At 39.2% G+C, this 21312-nt stretch overlaps 1 protein-coding gene across 2 annotated transcripts in view; it reads right to left on the bottom strand.

Annotated features, from left to right (window-relative positions):
- slc4a2b (solute carrier family 4 member 2b) overlaps window positions 1–18564 on the bottom strand; it is a 58602-nt gene extending 40038 nt beyond the window's left edge. Inside the window, exons 1-3 of one of the 2 annotated variants that reach the window (XM_034706386.1) lie at window positions 18435–18564; window positions 18170–18316; window positions 5049–5127 (exon numbers count right to left, since the gene is read on the bottom strand). The gene's annotated coding sequence lies outside the window, so the exon portion shown is untranslated. Of the gene's footprint in view, window positions 1–5048; window positions 5128–18169; window positions 18317–18417 lie in introns of both variants that reach the window. The other variant, XM_034706387.1, reaches the window with a different exon arrangement.
- Window positions 18565–21312: the final 2748 nt, after the last annotated feature.

Here is a 21312-nt window from a genome sequence, read left to right as displayed (position 1 = left end):
CACCTGCCAAGAAGAGCTGAAACAGAGACGCTGAGTTGGCTACACCACATTTTGGCAATGCTCCTTGTTTGTTCTGCCATGATGGTAATCACAGCGCCAAATCTAAATTACATCCTAGCAGCTGTAACGTTCGCAATAACAGCTTTCCCCTCGCCTGAGACGCTGCAATCTGTGCGGTAGTGGCGATAAAGGAGTCAATTGAAATCAGCTTGCGTGTTTTTGAAGATTACTTTCTCAGTAAACCTAGACCCCCCCTACTGTGGAGAAGGCAGGGCCGGCTACACAGGGATAAAGTTACAGAACCCTGGGATACTGAGGGGAAAGCATGGGAACCGGCTTACCTACCTCAGGGCAGGTCTATAGTGATACTGATAACAACAGTGATCAGAAGAAGAGAACAATAAAAACTGCATTTGTTCACATTATTTTTTGTTTTTAAAACATCCTCGACTACCTGAGAGTTCTATGTCAGGCTCAGTCACTCAAAGTAGCTTATAAAAAGAACTGGCAGTCCCTTATGTAACGACTGAAAGGACAGAAAGGACACTGCTGAATGCTGACAGTGCAGGAGGAAGTTGAGGACAAGATGCTCTATATTTCTCCTGGAAGAACTCCATCACTTCTTCCTGCAGTCATCCAGAAGTTTAGTGACTCGCAAACTGTTCCTAGAAGAAGTTGAAGTGGAATTTTTTTACCCTCCTAAGTTTTTCCATACAGGAGTTAGTCACTGTCTCAAAAATGTGCATGAAAGGCTTTGGGAGAACTGTTTTTCTGAGGGGAAGCAAGTATGAAAACAGGAAGAAGGCAACAGCTACAGTCAGTCAGAAGGAGCTGAGTTAAAGAGGACTGCACCTTTATTCTGAAGTTAATCTGGATTAATACAAATTGTCTTATCTTGTGACTTTATCAGTCAGACGGGATGGACTTCTCACAGCGTGACAGGCTGTCACTGTCATCGTAATGTGTCACATACAGGAGAAACTATGAAACAAAGCACACATCAGGACCGTGTGTTCATGCATTTCAATGATTCTAAAGATTCACTTTTCTGTTATCTCGAGGCCAACTGCATCAGAGCCTGAAAAATGAGTCTGAACTTTATCTCACCAAAACGTTAACATTTGCGTCATACCATTAAAGGAAGGTGACAGCTGCAGAACATTTTTACCATTATGAAGATCTGTGATGTGGACATGATGGTGACTCATGTCTTCCACAGAGCACAGAAATACCTGACAAAGACCCTTTGGTATGTTGTATATTTCCAGTATTTATACAAAAGAACAGCATACTCTTTTCTTCTTACAAGCATCATTTGATAGAGGATAGCACTACATTGAGGTTTGCTCCTCCTGATATTTAACTAAGGATTTTGAATAGTAGTTGAGAGTAGTGGGGTGATATAGAGTCATTCTGTGTGGGGAGCGTTACTTGAAAGCAGATCCAATCCAATCCAATCCATTTTATTTATGTAGCACATTTTAAAAACAACAAGGTTACCTAAGTGCTGCACAACAAATAAACAGTATAAATAAATAACAGTAAAATTAAAAATACAGTAAATTAAAAGACAAACAGAGACCAACACAAACTCTCATGCTGTATTAAAAACCAAGGAGTAAGAATTAGTTTTAAGACATGATTTAAAAGTATCCAGGGTGGGGGCCATTTTGACTTGGGTGGGTAGCTCATTCCACAGTCTAGGAGCTACCACTGAAAAAGCTTGGTCACCCCTCAGCTCTTGTCGGCTTTTTGGCATGACGAGACACATCTGATCAGCAGACCTCAGTGCTCTGTAGGGGGCGTAGATGTGTATGAGGTCAGAGATGTACTGAGGTGCCAGACCATTTAGTGACTTAAAAACAAACATTACAATCTTAAAATTAATTCTAAAATGGACAGGGAGCCAGTGGAGGGGAGGCAAGAACGGGGCTGATATGCTCATGCTTGCGGGTTCATGTTAAAAGGCGAGCAGCCGCGTTTTGGATTAACTGTAAGCGAGCGAGGGAGGCCTGGTTAATGCCAGTGTGAAGTGCATTACAGTGGTCCAAACGGGTCGAGATAAAAGAAGGAATCAAGTGCTGAAAATCATTAAAAGATACAACAGATTTAATTTTTAATTCAGATGATGGAGTATTAAGAAACACTTCTCTTTAAATGTAAAATAAAGGTTTCATATCAGGCTGACACAATATACCAGTACTGATGATAACCACATTTTTTTGTATGAAGTTTTGATATTGTGCTAAAAATAAGCATACAGTAATACTATCAAGCAGCAGCAGAAGAAGACTTGGTAACCAGCTAGCTAGCTTTTATCACAGTGTGTGGCTACTACTGTAGAACAAAGGAGAATAAAAAGTGAGGTACTCTAGCCGCAACTTTGAAAAGTTTCCTCACCGGATTAGGAGATTGTGGATTTCATAAAAAAGACAAGGTGTTTGTGGACACTCCGCAGTCTCACACACAAGCTTTCTGTCCCTACACCGACTAGTGATTTGGATTTATTTGACATACCGATGACAGATGTTGGGCTTTGAAGATGTTTTGTTTATCATATCATCTGGTTGCCTTTTCACTATTCATTAGTGTACACGTTCTTTCTTGTAAATTTTTTACAGTATCTCTATATCACAATGTCACAACTGTGTATTTTTTTAGGCCACGATAATCACAAGATGAAAATCTGATCGTGACAGTTTCGTAATAAAATACCAAATCATACTTCTTTGATTCTTACACTGTTTGTGACCAAAAAACATTAATCAATTCAACAAAGTGACAGCCTCACCTTTCAATTCTTGCTAAAGTAGCATGTTACAACCAAACAGCAAATTTAGACAGAACACTGGCCGCAATGCAAGAACATCATTAGCCCCACCTGCTCGCTTGTGGTGAGTGTTGGTGAAAGATGAATCCTTTTGAGTTCACACATGCAGCTCACCTGAGTGATTTTTGGAAGTTTCCAGTATTTTTGTGTTAGTGTGAATGCAGATAAATAAAATAGAGGGAACTATTTGTTTAAGATGTTGTTTTTTTTATGTTATTTTTCCACATTTCATTATATATGTGTCTTTCTTTATTGCCTGGCTTTGTGGTACTGTTGTTACATTTCACTGCCCATCTGTATGAGCATGTGACAAATACAACTCTTGAATCTTCTGCCTTTTATGAGGAGTATACGGCACGTAACAGGCAGTAAAAGTCAGTCCTCAGCTTAGAATTTTAGACAAAAGGTTTTTTCAAACTTTGACAAACACAGTGTTTAATTTAAGGCACAGCCGGCGTTTCCTTAATAGAAAGAAGAAAATATCTTTTATGTTTTTAGGTAAGGTACACCTGAAATATGTGATATTGGCCCTGGCATAAAAATGTGGGAAATATGAGAAAGTGTCTTCCTTCAACTATTCAGTAGTCAAAATCCAAAGATATACAGTTAAAAAAAAGACACAACACTAAGTCTCTGTCTCTATTTTCCTCTCTCACAGTCGAGGCAGATGGCTGTTCACCATGAGTCTGCTTCTGCTCGAGGTTTCTGCCTGTTAAAAGGACATTATTCTTGCCTCTGGTGTGAATGTAGCCAAGGGCTTGCTCATGGTGGAGTATTGTAAATAATAGAAATGTTGCAGAGCGACTTATCACTAGAGATTTAATTTCTGACTAACCTATCACTCAGAAAACGGTCGACTGGTTGAAGGGTGGCTAACATCAGCAGAGCTAGCACCAACTGCCTGGTCAAGTGGTCATATATCAGTTTATATACAGCCAAACTGCGCCACACTACAAGATGCTGTCATCTCTTCTTCTTTACATACTAACATCATGGTCACCATTAATTTACCCAACAACCATGTTAGAAAAGTCATACGAGAGGCAGCAGTCACAGTTTATCCCTGCAAGCCAATTCCATGTTTCACAAATGATCTGTTTTTCAGCATCTCCTGCTGACATTCCACATGACCTTTGACCCTCATAGTGACATTAAAGACAAGGAGTGACACAGTCCAACAACAGCATGGAGGTTATGATCTGGACTCAAACTCGCGACAGAGGTCCACATGGGTCTGAACCCAGTAATCTCCCCGAACACACCGGCCAGTGCCCGGCTTCAGTCGGCAGCTTGGCACGCGAGTGATGACCGCAGTCTGCGTGCTCATCTCCAGATTCATAATTAAAGAACAGTTCAATAAAATGCAATAACTGACTATCAACATTCCTCTCCAGAAATAGACGCTTGATCACAATGTCCAAACCTCAACCATTGCACCGGCCAGGCGCTTATAAAATAAAAGCATGACAATGACAGGGAGGGAAGGAGGGGTTTAAAGTTTCATTAAAGAACTGAAATAAGAGAGTTTGATTCATTTGTTTCCATTTCAGAAAGAAACAACATTTTCCTTACACTGATTGCGATAGCTGCAAGTGACGTGAGGAGAATCAGTGGCCTTAATGTTTTATCTCACACAGTAACATGCTGTTACATTTACAGAATGAACGCTTTTATCACTTGTTTTTATGCTGAAAAGCATTTTATGTGATAACATGAAGTGGGTTAAAAAGAGATGACAAGCCCTTGAGAAAATCAGGTCTGTTTTTAGAAACGATTAGTGGTCAACATTAAGAGAGAAATTACTTCCTCAAAACATGTCCTTTAAAGGCTCTGATTTCAGATTCTTTACTGCAGGAAATTTTGTTCCTCTTCCTTAACCCGAGAGGGATGAAAACGGCATGGTTGAGGACTTTTCTGCTGTGCAACCTGTAGAGCCGAGCAGGATTTCTTTACAGTTGTTCGTGCTTTGGTTGCAGATCATCATGATTCACGCCTGAGTCAGCTCTGCTCTCTTTTCAGATCAGCTGGATGTTAAGGAATTTTGACACTGATGAAGATTCAAGTAAAGATTCTTGTTCAGTTTTGTTTAACGTGACTAGAATTTGGACTAAGATCTGGACTGGTATCTCCTAATTGAGGGCAAACTCTTGAAAACACTGAATTAAAAAGACAACAACTCATCAATATGAACCAAAATAAATCCAAAATTGTTCCTTACCTTTGTGTGCTTACAGCAGAGAAGCCGCCGCAGACATTGTAGTGCAATCCTGAACTCTGCCGTGAAGAGAGACCCGGGTCTGGTCAGAGTGCAGGACAAAAACAAACAGAGAGAGAAAGAGAGAGAGAGGGAGGGAGACAAAACGAACAAGAGTCAGAGATGTGGAGTGTGAGTGTTGGCAGAGCGTGTGCGGTCCAGCCTCTGGTGGAGTGGAGTGCCTGTCTCAGAGCAACATGCAGCGACTGATAGCAGCAGCCTTCCTCCTCAGGATTATGTTTCCTCCTCCAGCCTGCTGACACGTAGCCATGTGACTCCAGGACCCAGTCAACACTGACTCAGAGGCTGCTGCCCAGACACACTGATCTATACGTCTGCGACACACACACACAATGACCCCAAGCCTCAGGTAGAAACTCAACCCCAAGAGATCAATATCTGCCTCTAACAAACCATAACAGCGGTTTTGCATGCATGGCAAGTGAGACGGTCATCCTCAACCTGTTTGGCTTGTGATGTTTGAAGACAAAGCAATGTCTATTTTCAACTCCTCATCTCTGGTATCACTTGTTGCATATGTAAGTAAGTATGACAATTTTAATTAAAGTGTCATTATCTGAGTTATTTTTGCAAACCCATGAAAGCACAATTAACCCAAAAACAACTAGAAAGCAAATATTTGAGTTAAACTAAACAAGCAAACCTCATGAAAGCATCCTAATTTATTTATAAGCAGTAGACACAAACTACTGCTGAGTGTGGAGGCTGAAGGGTAAGGGCCTATTTCCACTGACAGCTTTTTTTGCACCAGCAGTTCCGGTTTTCTAAAAAAAAAAACCAATGCAGTTCCTCATTTTCAGTGCTCAGCATCCAGACCATAGGAGTGCCCTTAGCTTCAGTTGTTTCAGTCACCAAGCTCACAACACTCCAAGTTGTTCAACTTTTTGAACATTGCATGGCTCATCAATGCACCTTAACTCTTCACCAGTCAAAACCAAAAGACAAGTCTTCTGATTTCAACTTTGGCAACAACAATAGCGGACGATCAGGTGCTGTTTGTAAGCTTATAACAGTTTTTCTAGACTCATGCACCTAAACTCATTATTTTAAAGTAAAATTGCCAGATCTGCTGCTTGTGCCAGGACCATGTTCCTTCCCATTGTTTCAACAAAATGTCCTTGAATAAGAGCAAATATAATGCATACTGAGCATTTCAACAAAGATTACCAGTACCAAGGAAAGCAGAACTGTGCTAGTCAACTATCATGACCTAACAACAGTCAACGCTGGTGAGAAGTGTTGAAACTGGGGTCATGGGTGCTGCCAACACAAAAAACAGAACAACTTTGTCAGTGGACACAGGCCCTAAGTTAGTAGTGCAGGAATTTGATAAAAAGCCAAAGTGTTGGACACATTCTAATTTTAGCAGTCCATTAAAAAAAAATCAATATCATCTGAGGGATGCATTATTTGTGAGCCATTAATGTCTGTGCAATATTTCACAGCCACAAATTACACAGCTATTGATTCATTTCATTTTGACTGGACTGACGCAGTTGATTGTCCAACTCTGTTTTTATAAATTTTCGAAAAACATATTTCTTTTTTATATAGATTCCTAATAAAGTTACATTTTCAAAATATCTCTGATAAGTAAAGTCATTTTGACTTAGTCCAAGCCACCCAACCTCAGTTGATTGATCATACCAAAAGCTAGTATTAGAAAAAATATGTTTTTGAAACGTTTTTTTAATCTTTCAAAAGTGAGTTAACTGTTTTTGCAAATGAAATCTTCATATAATATGACATCATTTTCACTCTTTCAAACGCATAATGATGCATGATGAAAGGAAACCCTTTTGCCATTATTTGGCATATAGTGATGAACATAATGATTATATGTTTCATGATAAGTGGAAATCATTTTTGTAATCATTGAAAAACATTTTAAAATCATATTTTTTGTGACATTTGTTGAGTTTGCCAAACAACCCAAAACATGTTCTCTAACCTCCGCAGAACCTCTCAAGTCATTGACATCTCAGCATTACATTGCTTCACTATAAAGCCTTTGTGTTATACATTTACTTTTATATATATATAAAAATGCAGCTGCTGCTTTTTGAAAATTGAACTTGGCCATACTGTCATTTAGATTATATGAATTGAGCAGTATAATTTACAAGGTTACCCTGGTTGCAAAAACATGCAGAAGCACTGTATTATCCTCTAACCTCATGTAGATTACACCTATTCAGAAATACTGTCTGTAATCTGAAGGTCTACAGCACACTCTTGCTAAATCGTACAGGAGAGACACAGTCATATTGCGGCACAGACAATGAGTGACCAGCTGTGGAATAAAAACCTTTCAACATTCTAAAAGTCAAGGACAGCATGAAAGGACAAAAGCCTGGTTTACCACCACATTCAAGCAAATGAATGACATCTCTGGTTCCACACAACACAGACTGCAGGAGAGGGAGTGAGTCATAATGTAGCGGCTTTCTTTAGAACATTGGGCAGTTTAACTTCTCATAAATGACAATGCAGCTCTGCCAGGAGGCTCGTGTAATGACTGTGAATAAGTAATCAATGTTGTATTGATTTATGAAGCAGCAGCAGATTTTAGCATTTCTGTCGTCGTAATTTAATTAAAGTCTGAATCTTTTAAGCATCTTTTTAAATGTGCACTGCATATATGCACTGGGAAACTAATGGTTTGCTGCATAGTATGGCTTTAATTATTAACAGCTTATGACTTGTGGATGCTAAGATTTGTAAACTTCAACTCCAAGTGTCTTCAGGTTTAAAATGTCACCCAGCTCATATGACAGGGGTAGTAAATATGTACGTTTTCGGGGGAAATTTCCCTTTAAATGCACCTTGGCATGCTGCAGGTTCTTAGTGTATTTGGCAGGGGAAAGAAAAACATGTCTTGTCATGGCAGAATAAACACTACTACCCCATTAATCCCATCCAAAGTCATAAAAGCCGCCAGATTAATTGTGTTTTTGCAGCGAAACAAAGAACAATCCTGTGATCTAAACAGGTTGCTTACCCACTCGCTAAATAATCAAACTGCATTCCACATCAGCTTATATGAGCCTTAGGGCTAAAGAAATACCTAAACTCAGGAGGAGCCTTGCGTGCGTCTGTGTGTGTGTGTGTGTGTGTGTGTGTGTGCGTGTGTGTGTGTGTGTGTGATATATAATTGTTTGTCCCCAGGGATGTGGAGTCACATGCATGTCTTGCGGGGGGGAGAAACAGAGTCAAAGCCGTGAGCAGCTAAAAATTGAAGTCCACTTCAAAGTCTGGGGCTTTCCTCAGTCTCAACAGTGTGCAGATAATAATAGCATTATCCACTGTGGTCAACTTTAAAAAGGAGGTGTGACTTTATGCCTGCAAGGTCGACTCACGACTATTTCTCAACCATGACCAACACACAGCACGCTTATTTCACAAACACTCAGCAGCACTGTCACGATTCTTGCTGGTTTGTCACTTTTCTTTTCACTTAATGATGTTTCTTTTTATTCATGTGGTGAGATAAAGAAAACTGTGCTGCAACAAAAGCATGTCAAGTAAGTCTTTTCTGGTTAAACAAATAAAAGGGTAAAAATAGGACTTGAAATTGTTTTTTTTTTTGCACAATAACGTCCTTCCTTCGGTTTTTCTAGCTTTACATCTAGTGTTAACAAAACTAGGAAATTCTCCCTCCGGCTTCCTGTAATTCTTCTCTGGCATCAGGACTAAAACAAGCCTGCCACGCCATGTTCCTATACACATGAAGAGAAACAAGAATGAGATGCAACCTAGAAGATGCTGATAGCGTTATAAAAACCTGTGATAAAGCGTGAACAGGTGCATCAACTGTGAGGAATAATTTCAAACATTCAAAACCTGAAACGCAGAGAGACTCACCGCTGAGGTCTCCTGTTGTAACTTAACGACTGACGCCTCCACAGCTGCTCTGATATCTGCCCCGTTTGTGGATCTCTATGGGGATCTGGTGGTGGTGTATGTTGATAGCCGCGCCTCTGTTCCCTCTGAGTGTTATAGCCTGAAATAGCTCAGCAGTTTAGAAGTCACCCGGCCACGTCCTGAGTCTTTCAACACACAGACGTCTCTACCTCCCTGCTCTACTCTGCTCTTCACAGCCCAGTAGCCACGCTGACTTAACTCTGGGTTTGGCAGGGTCCAGCTTTTTAGCATGACTGTACTAAGTTATGTGCAGACATACTGGAGCACTTCCAGGCTACAACGGCAAACAGCTGCACACAATCAATGCAGGCCCATCTCTATCTGGCTCTTTGTCCAGTCTCAGGCTTCGTGCTGGCAGCTAAGACAGCACCTGTCTCTGGGGTGATGAGGGATTGAAGAGGCAACTAAAAGCTTACATAACGACTGCTCACTGTCCTCAAGCACCCAGAAAAGAAAAGGCAATCACCACTCGAGCATTTTTATACCTTCAAGAGGATCAGGGTGTTTGGAGTGTTGCAGGAGGCCAACGCATATTTTTAAATGGAAACAAATCTGCAACACTGTGTGCATGCAGGGAATATGAGACAAAGTTCAAAATAACAAGTGTCATCAGCGAGTTAGAATGTCACATGTTCATGTTCAAAGGAGGGACAGCTTCATGCAAGAAAGTGAAGGGATTTTTTCATGTTTTGTTTTGTTCTTGTTGGACGAAAATCTTCAAGGCCTATTTTAAGTTTTGGGGAATTTTTGAGAACAGAAAATGTGTTTAGTTTTTTTTCACAGCTGATTTTAATTTCATTCATTTGTATCCTGACTGATGTCATGAAAATACTTCAATAATTGATTGCTGCTCATGTATGTTCATAACTTTTTTCCTATCTCAGTACATCAACTTTAAAGCTCCTGTGAGGGTCTTTAGATTTTGCATCCATTTTGTAGCCCCCTCAACGGAGCGGTAGGTCTTACACATAGACGGTACAAAATGTAAACGTAGTCTCCATGATGTCACACATCGTTTACTGAGGAGTTATTTCAAAGCCCAATGATGGCAGTCACCATGTTGGAAATGCTGACTCAACTTGCCTTTTGTTTAACATAGAAACAGTCAAAGAGGTGGAGATCAGGTGATGCGCCTTAACCAAGCTGCAACCTCCGGTCTCAAAGTATGAATCACATGCGGAAGTGTTATAAACTGCAATTCATCGAGGATCCACTTGAGGCTGGCTGCAGAAACACCGGAAACCACATAGACACCAATTCAAAAAAGACCATCTTTGCAGCATTAATAAACATGTTTACAGCCTGGTTCAAAACACAACTTGGCAACTTGGGGATAATTTCTCTATCGGCCCACACTGTACGGGGGTGATTTTTTTTCTTAGGGCCAGTTCAGAAGATATTAAGATTACAAGTTTTTGCCCAAATATGGACATGACTGACTTGACTCCCGGACGGGAACACATATCTGTTGGCTAGGAGGCTCAAACTCTGCCTCTGTAAGTCACACGCTGCCTGGTTGAGTTCCGCATTTCCAATATGGCTGCTGCCGTCGACTGGCTTCAAAACAGCGCTCAGGAACAGATGGGTGACATCACGGATACTACGTCCATTATTTATACAGTCTATGATTCAAACCTGTAATTACGACCTCCAACCACTAGAAAGGGAGGGGCGCTAATGAGCCTTAAACGCTAGTTGCCACCCAACATTAGACAGAAGAAGAAGACAGCATTGAACAGCCAATCATGTCGCAGGGTGAGAGGTAGGCGGAGCTCAAATACGTGGAGTGGAATGTCAACAGAGCTGAAATGAGTGACAGCGACACAGAAGAAAACTTACACATCTTACTTACTAAGCACTGTCAGAAATGATGGATTCAAGAAGTTTATCAGAAAACTAAATCCAGATACAAGCAAACAAACTGTCTGGTTTCTTCAACTTTCACTTAGAACCAAAAATCTGCATTTGAATTTAAATGAAATAATGATTTGATATTAGCGTGATAATTATTGATATAGACTGATATGAAATATTTCATTGTGATAACATCATTTCCAATATCGCCCAGCTCTAGTTCAGCACAACAAGCTCAGCCCACAATTCTCTCCTCTTACAGCTCCTGAGGTCAGTACGAGGCTCTTCAGCTGCCAAATTCTCTACTATGTTCACAGATAGTTGCAAGCTTCGTCAGTCCTTTGGTGCTGGGCAGGTAGTGTAAAGTGAGAGATGTCAGAGATTTTTGCCAAAAAAAGAAAAACAGTTGCCTGCTGCAGCTGAACACCAAAACACTGAGCTGAAAGAGGCTGAAACGCACACAGAAGTGAAGGGAAATGCAGTCAGATGATGAGTTTCCCTGGATTTAGCATCATTGCTAAAACTGATCCTTTTCACATTGGAGGGAGTCATCTGATCCATTGATAATATGAAGATATTGATTTGTGCAGCTTTAAAGTCTCAAATATCAATTTCAGCCCGAGCCCCGGAAATCCAATGTAAGATACACTGCAATAACAGCACTGAATTGGCTCAGACATTTCATTACTGTAAAGCTTGCATTATTATAAACTCTGATGAATAATGAAGAAGAAGAATTACAACTCTGCAGTGTATCACCCAACAGAGTTTAACACTCATCCAAGAAAAGCAGAGGGAGATAAATATTATGAAAGAGGGATAAACTGAGCGCTGACACATGATTCAGTGACTTTTTTCATCTTTAGCTTGAATAGACAGAACAAAGTTTTGGTCAGTAGTGACTGGTCCAAACCAGCTCCTCTCGTGTGAGGGCGTTGCACCGTCTAGTCAAAACTGCATGCTGCTCGGGTTGCACCATCCACACAAAAGGTAAGGCCCTGTTCTCACAGAATCACGGTAATTGTGGAGCTCTGACCCGTCTGTACTTTATAATAATGTGTTTACTCTCATGAGACTCAAGGCTGGGACGGGAATAAAATATCCCCTGGGCTCCCAAAACAAAAACAAAGGCCTCACAAAGATCTTATATGGTCAAACACAGATCAGCCATTTATTCATTTCCTGAGAAACAAAATTAAATGATGATACGCAGGGAACGTGTGAAAAGGCATGAGAGGTCAGACTCTTTTTCTCACCGGGTAAGGGTCACAACAACAAAGTGATACGAGGAGGAGAGATGCATGGATGACTGTCTTATGGATTTGTGTGCAATTAGATATGGTGGCCCTGAAGGACAAACAAATTTACATTTTTGAAAACATTTTTACATTTTATGAAACAAAATTACATCAGCAAAACACTTTTACCAAGGCCAAAACAAATTTACATTTAACAAAACAAATTTAGAGGCTCCACCTGTCAAAGTGTGGTTAGAAGAAATGGTAAAACTCTCATATGGAGAGAATTCAGCTCACACTTTCAAATAATCTAGGGCAATATGGCAAGACTTGGGTTTCCCTTCTTCAATATATTCAATATATTGAAAAAACAAACTAAACTAATTATGATATAACATTAATCCTTTGGAGTGGCAGGAAGTAAAGTCCAGACAGGGTGTGGGTATGGTGGAGGTGGGGAGGGGTGGGTGGTTTTGAGTATAATTTTTCCTCTATGTTGTTGTTGTGGTTGTTTTTCTTTTAGTGTTACTCACTTCATCTGTTGACTTGTATGTTTGTTTGTTATTTTTGCTTTTCTTCATTTAATTGAAAAGGAGGAAAATATCTGTAACATTGAATGTTTTATCATTGCTACCTCAATAAAAAAAATGTAAACTAAAGAAAACAAATTTACAAAAGATGAAACACTTAACATTTCTGAAACAAATTAACATTTCATTTTTACGGAGAGGGAATGTACCAAAATCCTGTTTGTTTGTTTTGATGGAGAGAAACCAAACGGAGATGGAAATGGTTTACATATTAGGACATCCTCGGGTCTCAGAGAGAGGTGTCAGACCTCAGCTGAAAAAGCATCATGTCTCTGGAAAAGCTCTGTCATATCTCCGCAACACCTTCATCATGTGTTAGAATTCAGATGACTCGGCCTCAGACCACAGAGCCTCAGGCTAAACAGAGTCAGGCTAAAAGGAGTCAGACTTAACGGTAAAAGTGTTCCGTCGTTTTCAAAATTGTCTCCAACTTTGTGAAAGTGTTTCATCTTTTGTAAATTTGTTTTCTTAAATGTAAATTTGTTTTGTCCTTGGTAAAAGTGTTTTGATTTCGTAATTTTGTTTTACAAAATGTACAACTGTTTTCCAAAATGTAAATTTGTCTCCAACTTTGTGAAAGTGTTTCATCTTTTGTAAATTTGTTTTGTCCTTCAAGGCCACCATGATTAGATTCTCCAAAGAGACTGCAACCTCCAGACAGCCTAATGGAGTTTCATTTGGGGGCACAGTAGCACCAACTAAACTATGCATGTTCCAGGCTGTATTGTCAAAGCCCTTAATGGTAATTAAATGCAGCTCAGTTGGCTTAAACAGAGCGACCAGCGAGCAAGCAAAGAGCATCGCACACAATGAGGAAACTCCATGATTTTCAATAGGGAAAAAAAGGACCTAAAATAGTGGCATTTACTGAAGGCTGGGACTGATATCTGGGCGTGATGTGTTCAGGGACTTGATGGGTTTGTTTATCTGCAGAGGGGAAGGTAAAATAAACATGAAGACCCAAGAAAAATAAGTTATCTACCTCCTTTCCTTCCTTGTCTCCTGCATGACCAAGCAATTCACAACAGGAATGTGGACTCTCACTGCCCAACTGTTTGTGCTTCTTTGACCGCTACAAATCAGTGAACAAAAAGTCTGTTTGACGGTTTCCACTGAGGCGGAGGAAAACAAATACAAGCTGAGAGCGTGATCATCACAGAGATAAGATGGATGGAGGCTGATGTGTTTTAGCACTGCGCAGGATTATGTGACAACAGTGAAGCTGAACTGCTCAGGAATTTGAGTGCAGGCGACGGTGCAAGGTCAGATGCACCGGGACAATCATTTCAGATTCTGCTGATGTTTGAGTCCTTGAAGCACTCAGGTTTTTATAAAGCAGATTGTAATGTGGTTAAACTTTGATTTAGGAGTCCTTAAGAAAAGATAATCACTTTCATCCTGTGTATCAGCTTTACATCGAAGTTAAACAGCTCCTCAGATGACCTGCAGAGCACGTGGAGATGATTCTGGTGAGTCAGCAGGACAAACACATCCTTCCTCTATCCTGCCAGAGGGCGCGTCCTCCTGACATCTCTAAAGTCATGTGACAGATAAGCAACTCTGGGATCATGGTGCCAAAAGTGGGGCGCATGGGCCTGGAGGTGATCCGGGACACAGAGCGCACAATGATTAAAATCATTATACATTACAGGAAGTGCTTAAAGCTCCTGTGAGGTGCTTTTAACTGGTTATGAAACAGGCTGAAACTAATACTGATGCCTCTGTGTGAGCTACAGAAGCAAACAAGACCATCACAGTGTAGGCTGATTATTTCTACAGAGGTATCATTAACGCCTACAATGCTGCCACTGGGTAGGTGTCAAACAAGGAGGTTTAACAACACGCTGCCAAGACAGCGCTTTTTAAATTTTTCCAATGCAAAGTCACAGCAAAGGGACGCGTTTGACTTCTAAAAGAACTTACAAAATATACTGGACTATACTAGCAAAGGGGTGTAAGGTCCTTTTTATGTCAACAAGAGGAGAGGAAATTGACACCCTGAAAGTTCCTTACAGGAGCTTTAAGTTCTCTGGATACAGGGAAGTAGTTCTGATTAAAAAAATGATTGGTTTGCAAACTTTTCTCTCTCACATCCTCTTTTGAAAAAATTTACCCTCTGTACTTAGTGTGATTGAGTTTTTGTCCTACATGTCAAAATGAATAAAGGAAATTATGGAGAAAAGAATTTTACTTTTTGCTGGTTACATTTTTCTCACACCACCATGAATTTGGACTCAACCCTTTTCTTCCTTTTTTGGATTTGAATACAGCTTCAGACTTCAGACCCTTTTCAAAGCAGAGCTGAAGCAGAAGGAAATACACAGGTGGAAGCAATAACTCAAATGACGGCTGCGGTTCACTAAGTACATAAATGCAGCAATTAGTGTTATTAGTTTCACCTGCGTTTAGAAGGTCAAGTGTCTGCTGTGAAAGTTTTCTCATTAACTTCAGCTCCAATTCATGTTTTTCATCTGTGACGCGGAGGTTTGTTATGGGGTTAAATTCTATCATTTACCTTTCATATATACTGTAAATCATTCAAATTTGAATACTTAGATAAAAAAAATGGCACTGCTTTATCAACATCTCTCTTTATGTGGACATTCTGACACAAAATGTTGTGCTTCCTCGTTGGTTCACTTTTATTTCCTAACCTACAGTGTGTTGTAAATGAAATCCTGTAATGCAGGGGTTTCCAAAGTGGGGGTCGTGAGATGCCTTCCAGAATGTTTTTTTTAAGCTATCTGAAATTAATGCATTTCACACATTAGCGTAAAAAATATCGACAAAAATAGTAGCTTAACTTGAAATAAAACCTTGAAAATAGTAAAATTTAATGAGTTTTCTGCCTTTCTTTGTTGCCAGATGACTCCTAAGTTTAGGGTTAGTGAAGTTAATTATCAAAAGCATCAGTAGCAGCTGGTTAATTCATAACGGCACAGGAAACACAGACACATGCTCATGTAGGTAGGCAAATTTTCTCCAGACCAGCTAAATGAAGCCACATTAAATCCCTACAAGGGACAGTGGAGGTCGCGGGTCTTTGGCACGTACATTTCAGGGATCACGGCTGATAAGTTTGGGAACCCCTGCTGTAATGGAGGGTTAGTAGGGCCTTGGTATTCTGTGGGTTAACTTTGACTTAGACTTCACATACAGTCTAAGTCAAATATTATATTTTTATTGTATTTTATATTTAAATTTTTACTATTTAGGAGCTTGAAGAGAGAAACAGCATCTCGTGTTTCCTGTATGTCTTTGTATATATAGTGAAAATTGACAATAAAAACCTTTGAATCTTAAATCTAGAGCTGAAACAACTAGTCAATTAATCACTGCTTGAATGACAAAACAAGAGAAAACCAGAGATGAAGAAACTGAGAAAATCTGAACCAATACCCACTATCTCTGAGTGAGATCAAATCCAACAGGACAAACAACCTTTAATTTTCATGCTTCACATAAAAAAGATTCACAACTGCCTTGAAAGCCTTTAGCCAGCTTTACTATCAAAACTCAGTGAGAAGCAAATGTATTGAAAAAACACTTAACTACGTACACTGCCTGACAAAAACCTGCTTTAAAACCTAAATACTGTTATGTTACAATCGAATCGAATCTCAAATAAAAGATAAAAAATAAACACAACAATTGTGACAAAAAATAGAGCTGTCATCCAGAGCTTGTGTTTTTTTGTCACACGTATGAAGTTTCATTGTTTTCTATAAGCAAAAATAGTCATGGCTAAAAAAAGCAGGTGTCAAACAGTGCCATTAATATGATGCTACATGACAGAAATACATATTGGCTGTGTGTGAAAATAGTTGCTATACATGTCAATAGGGCAAATGTTGGCTGATACTCAGCAGATGTATGGGTGTATATGAGATAATCAGATTAGATAAAAGTTTTGGTTTAGTATTTTTGGTTAAATGAAGAATCTGCTTGATGTCTACCTGATCTTTAGGGGGAAATGAGCCCTCACATGAAATGGTTCATGTTGCTGCCATATTGTCAGATCTGTGGATGCAGCTCTGGATGTTCCAAGATTCTGTCTTATAATAAAAGGTGACCGCAATCTCAGTTAGAGCTCCTTGCTATTACCAATAAGACAGTCAACAACCTTAACTGCTTTTAAATCCTTTTAAAAACCTTTTTATATAAGACAGCCTTCTTAACCTTTAAATCATGGATATTTTTCTTCATTCTGATGTCCTATTTGTCATGTCTGCCCTGTTTTTATTTGTGTTGTAATTTTCTGCATTTTTTGCTGTGAGGCAAAAAAGAAGTGTTACATAAATAAAGTTTATTATTATAAGTAAGGATAAGGAGGTGTCCTTCTATGGCAGGGGTGTCAAACATGCGGCCCGTGGGCCAAAACCGGCCCCCCAGAGGTTCCAATCCGGCCCACGGAATGACTTTGCAAAGTGAACAAAGACATTAACTGCAATTTTTCAATAAAAGTGACTACTATTTCAAATTTGTCTCGTGGGGGTCGCATAAAATCATAGTGCTGACGAAGTGCACCCGAATGGAACTTTTTTTCGGGGACTTTTTTTCTCAAAGTGAGAAAATAGATGACTTGCTGTTTGCATAATCCGGTTGAGATTCATAAAGACTTTTTAGAGCACTATAAGATGATCCACTAGCACTATACCCCTGCATACAACACTGTCCAGCAAGCAAACTGTTCATGCTGGAGCTGAGGGGTCCAAAATAATCAACTTTACCTTCTTCATTATTATAATCTATCTGTTCTTTTGCTGTAAACATTACACTCTGTGTGTCAGGTGACTGTGTGTTTGCAGCAGGTTTCAGGGCTTAAAGAGTAAAATATTCAACCCCACTATGAGACTCATCATGGCAAAAAATACAACAGCTGTTTTTGTAGAAAGACAGTTCATTAAATGTGAACATTTTCAGAATGTACTTGTACTGTTTTATACTAAAACAAAGGGAAACATGTAGAGTTGTAGTTATTTATAGATTATTATGTTATGATTTTGCTGGTCCGGCCTACTTCAGAACAACTCAGGCTGTATGTGGCCCCTGAACTGAAATGAGTTTGACACTCCTGTTCTATGGAGACTCACTCAACCCAAACTTTACTCCCAAACCACAGATTAATTAATCATCATGTGACCCTCTGACTTCATAAAACACAGACATGCCATGTTGCTCATATGAATACATCATGAATGAATGAGCAACAAATAAGCTGACCACATCCCCATGCAGTCTCCACACTGCCTCCCTGAGAGCCTCCTTCAGTTATTAATAGGCTAAACACCCTGAGCCTAAATGAGGAGGACCCATCCCAGCCATTTTACAAGATGACCACAACATAAGGAACACCTCCACACATGATCTTTGTCCATACTCCAGTCATTCAACAGGGTTAAACCACAACAAAACTGTGAGTCCGAGCACATTTGCAGCACTTTCCCTCCTCTGTTACCTTTTTAATCAGCCGAGGAACAAAGCGAAGTCATCCACAGGAGGCAGGGGACACTTTGAATGCGTGTGTGGCAGCTACACCGCTGGCTGTCAATGTCGCCTCTCTCCACGGGAAATTAAAGTCAGCGGTCAGCACCCAGATCCTGACCTTCACAATAAATGTACTTTAGAGCTAAATTCAGATCTTTTCGAGAACAGGAATCCGTCCGAGGTTTACAATCACACACAGAATGTGGCTTATTTACTCACCGGTGCCTGGTACTCACCTCAAACTCTCTCTCTGAATGAGTTGCTCAGCCGGCGTCAATTTAGTAACATAGAAACCATTTCACTTCCGGTGGAAATTTCCAATTCAATGGTGTCCGTGACAAACCTCCAAGATGCGCACTTTCTCTTGAGATGAATCAAAATATTATATCAAATTAAACGTTTTTAAAATACTTAATGAGTAAGGATAACCTGTTGAGGAAGGACACAGACGTTATTGATAATTCAGACGCAGTTTTGAACTTTTATTCTGAATCCAACTCTGATAAATCCGGTTTTATTTGTAATTAATTGCAGCTTGTCGCCATTTTCTCCAGGAGGAAATTGTTGCGCCTGCGTGATGATGAAACATATTTCTGATGAAGGCCTGAGGGAGGATGTCGTTCCGTTATGATGCTCATAACCTCCAGATATGAAATACTAAGTGACACATGTGGAGTTCCGGTTTGATACTATTTGATTAAAGTAAATTTGCATTTCCTTCATTGAAGCGTGTAAAAGAAAACTGTAGTAAAGTGAGATTACTCATAAAGCACATTTAAACTCATGTTGACCAAAGTTCTACCCAACAAAGACAGGCAGGTAAATATACAATAATGTAAATAAATAGATAAACTACGGAAGAGGGTTAGGGCCACTAAAAAAATAAATAAAAATTAAGGTCCAATATATATTTTTTATGTTTCTGTTCTGAAAAAAAGTCAGAATTATGAGAAAAAAGTCAGAATACTAATAATAAGATATAGCCTATTGGACCTTAGTTTTTTTCAGTGGATTAAAGTCAGAATTCTGAGATTTTTCTCAGAACAAAAACATAAAAAAACATATTGGACCTTAATTTTTTTTTTTTTTCAGTGCCCCTAATCCTCTTCCGTAATAAACAGATAAATATATATAAACTTTTTTTAAGTAAAAAAAAAAAAAAAGGGTTTTCAGTAAAAAAAAGAAAAGAAATTAAGGTCCCATATATTTTTTTTATGTTTCTGTTCTGAAAAAAAGTCAGAATTATGAAAAAAAAGTCAGAATCATGACTTTTTTCTCTCACTAATAATAAAATATAGCCTATTGGACCTTTTTTTTCCCCAGTGGATTAAAGTCAGAATTCTAAGAAAAAAGTCAGAGTTCTGAGATTTTTCTCAGAACAAAAACATTTAAAAAATGTATTACACCTTAATTTTTTTTGTTAACAATGTCCCTAATCCTCTTTCGTAATAAACAGATAAATATATCTAAACTTTTTTTTTTCATTATTTTTGAGCTGATCAATACAGACTAAGGCTCCAGCTGTGAGTTTGTGATTAAGTTCAAATGTTTGGCTTATGAGTCCTGTTCCTAAAATAATATGTTTCATTCATCACATTCCTATGAGTTTGTTACCACTTCACTTTGTATTCATGTCAGTATTAAGGCTTGTCAGTGTCACTCCCCATTTAACCAACATCATTCTTCAACTCTGTTTGCTGTCCTGTAATCAGCTGATCATCACCTCTTTCCTCACCTTTGACTCATTTCCTCTAAGAACTTATCAAATGTAGAAACTAGACAAATAGGTCACACTGTGGTATCCTGTATGATTAACGTACCTCCTTGTAGATGATCTCAGCTCAGTTTGTTCTGCCCTTTTTGCTCTGTCATTGTTCATACCTTTTTTCTAAATGCCACCTGTTGCAAAAAAAAACTTGGTTGTTATTTTAAATCTTAATTTCTCTTCCCATGTACTTAGTTTACAGAGCAAAGTGTTATCACAACTGACAAACTAGGGGACAGCCTGGAGATAACGAGAATGGGGGCTAATTTCTAGTTATGTTTCTTTCTCTGTCCCCCCTGTCAAATTTGTTTAACTTGGTCACCTTAATTTGAACACAGTGACACCTGTTGGTGGCTTTCTGCTATGTCAGCCTGGAGTTTCACCTATTGGGCATAGTCTCATACAATTCTTTTAGTCATTTCTTTTCCTGAAATGTTGTTTAATCTATAATAAGGTTTATCTCACCTAATCTGAGAGATACACATTTTTTCATTTTTAAGCCAATTACAAGTCTGATAGAAGCTACTGAAACCTGTGCCAGGGGTGGAGCCAGACTTTGGGGAATGGGGTTGCCAAACTGAGCTACAGGGGTGGTACGAAGGCACTGTGTGTGCATGCACGCATACACAGAAAATCTTTGTCACTTGATTCAGTCTACCGGTTGTACATGCAAGTTAGCAATGCTCTAAATAGCATAACTGAACCTGTGTCTTTTGGTACACATTTACAAAGGATTATACAAGTGAATGGAGCAAGTTATTTGTGTGATTCAAACGAGCAAACACTGAATATTCTGACATTCAAATATGTGTGAATTAAACGAGTGAGTTAAGCGTATAAACACAACATAAAGGGGAAAGCCACGATTTGTAGACTCATGGGATGGCCAAACTGGGGGACTAACTTTTGCAGGTGTGGTATTAAGTATGCTTGCACAGCTGATGACAATGGTTTTTACCCTAATTCTCATATTTGAACTACTACATGAAAGTTTTCAAATTATGTTGTCCTTCGCACATACTTTTCGAGTGGCAGCATTCAAACCAGCTTGAATCTTTAGGGATGAAATGAAAGATGTCTGTTCAAAGTCACAATTTAGAGTACTGAGAGAATAAAATATGTTACATTGAAATGCAAAGAAAGCTGCTAGCAGCCTGTTGTAAGTTAACACACCCCAAACAGTTTATTAAACTTAAAGCTGCTGTTGGTAGGAATGGTGTAAAAAACGTTTTTTTTTTCTTCTGCTGGGTTTGGAGGAAAGGTCATAATGCCCATCAGTACTCAGTAAGTGGAGTAATTTGAGACTATTGCGAAATCTCTGCGTTTTCCAATGCCTTTGTATCAATCAA

This window comes from Notolabrus celidotus, chromosome 17 (assembly GCF_009762535.1).
Source record: "Notolabrus celidotus isolate fNotCel1 chromosome 17, fNotCel1.pri, whole genome shotgun sequence".
NCBI classification, from domain to species: Eukaryota; Metazoa; Chordata; class Actinopteri; order Labriformes; family Labridae; genus Notolabrus; species Notolabrus celidotus.
The sequence above is the reverse complement of the archived record's forward strand: the minus strand, read 5'-3'. Positions and strand labels throughout refer to the sequence as shown.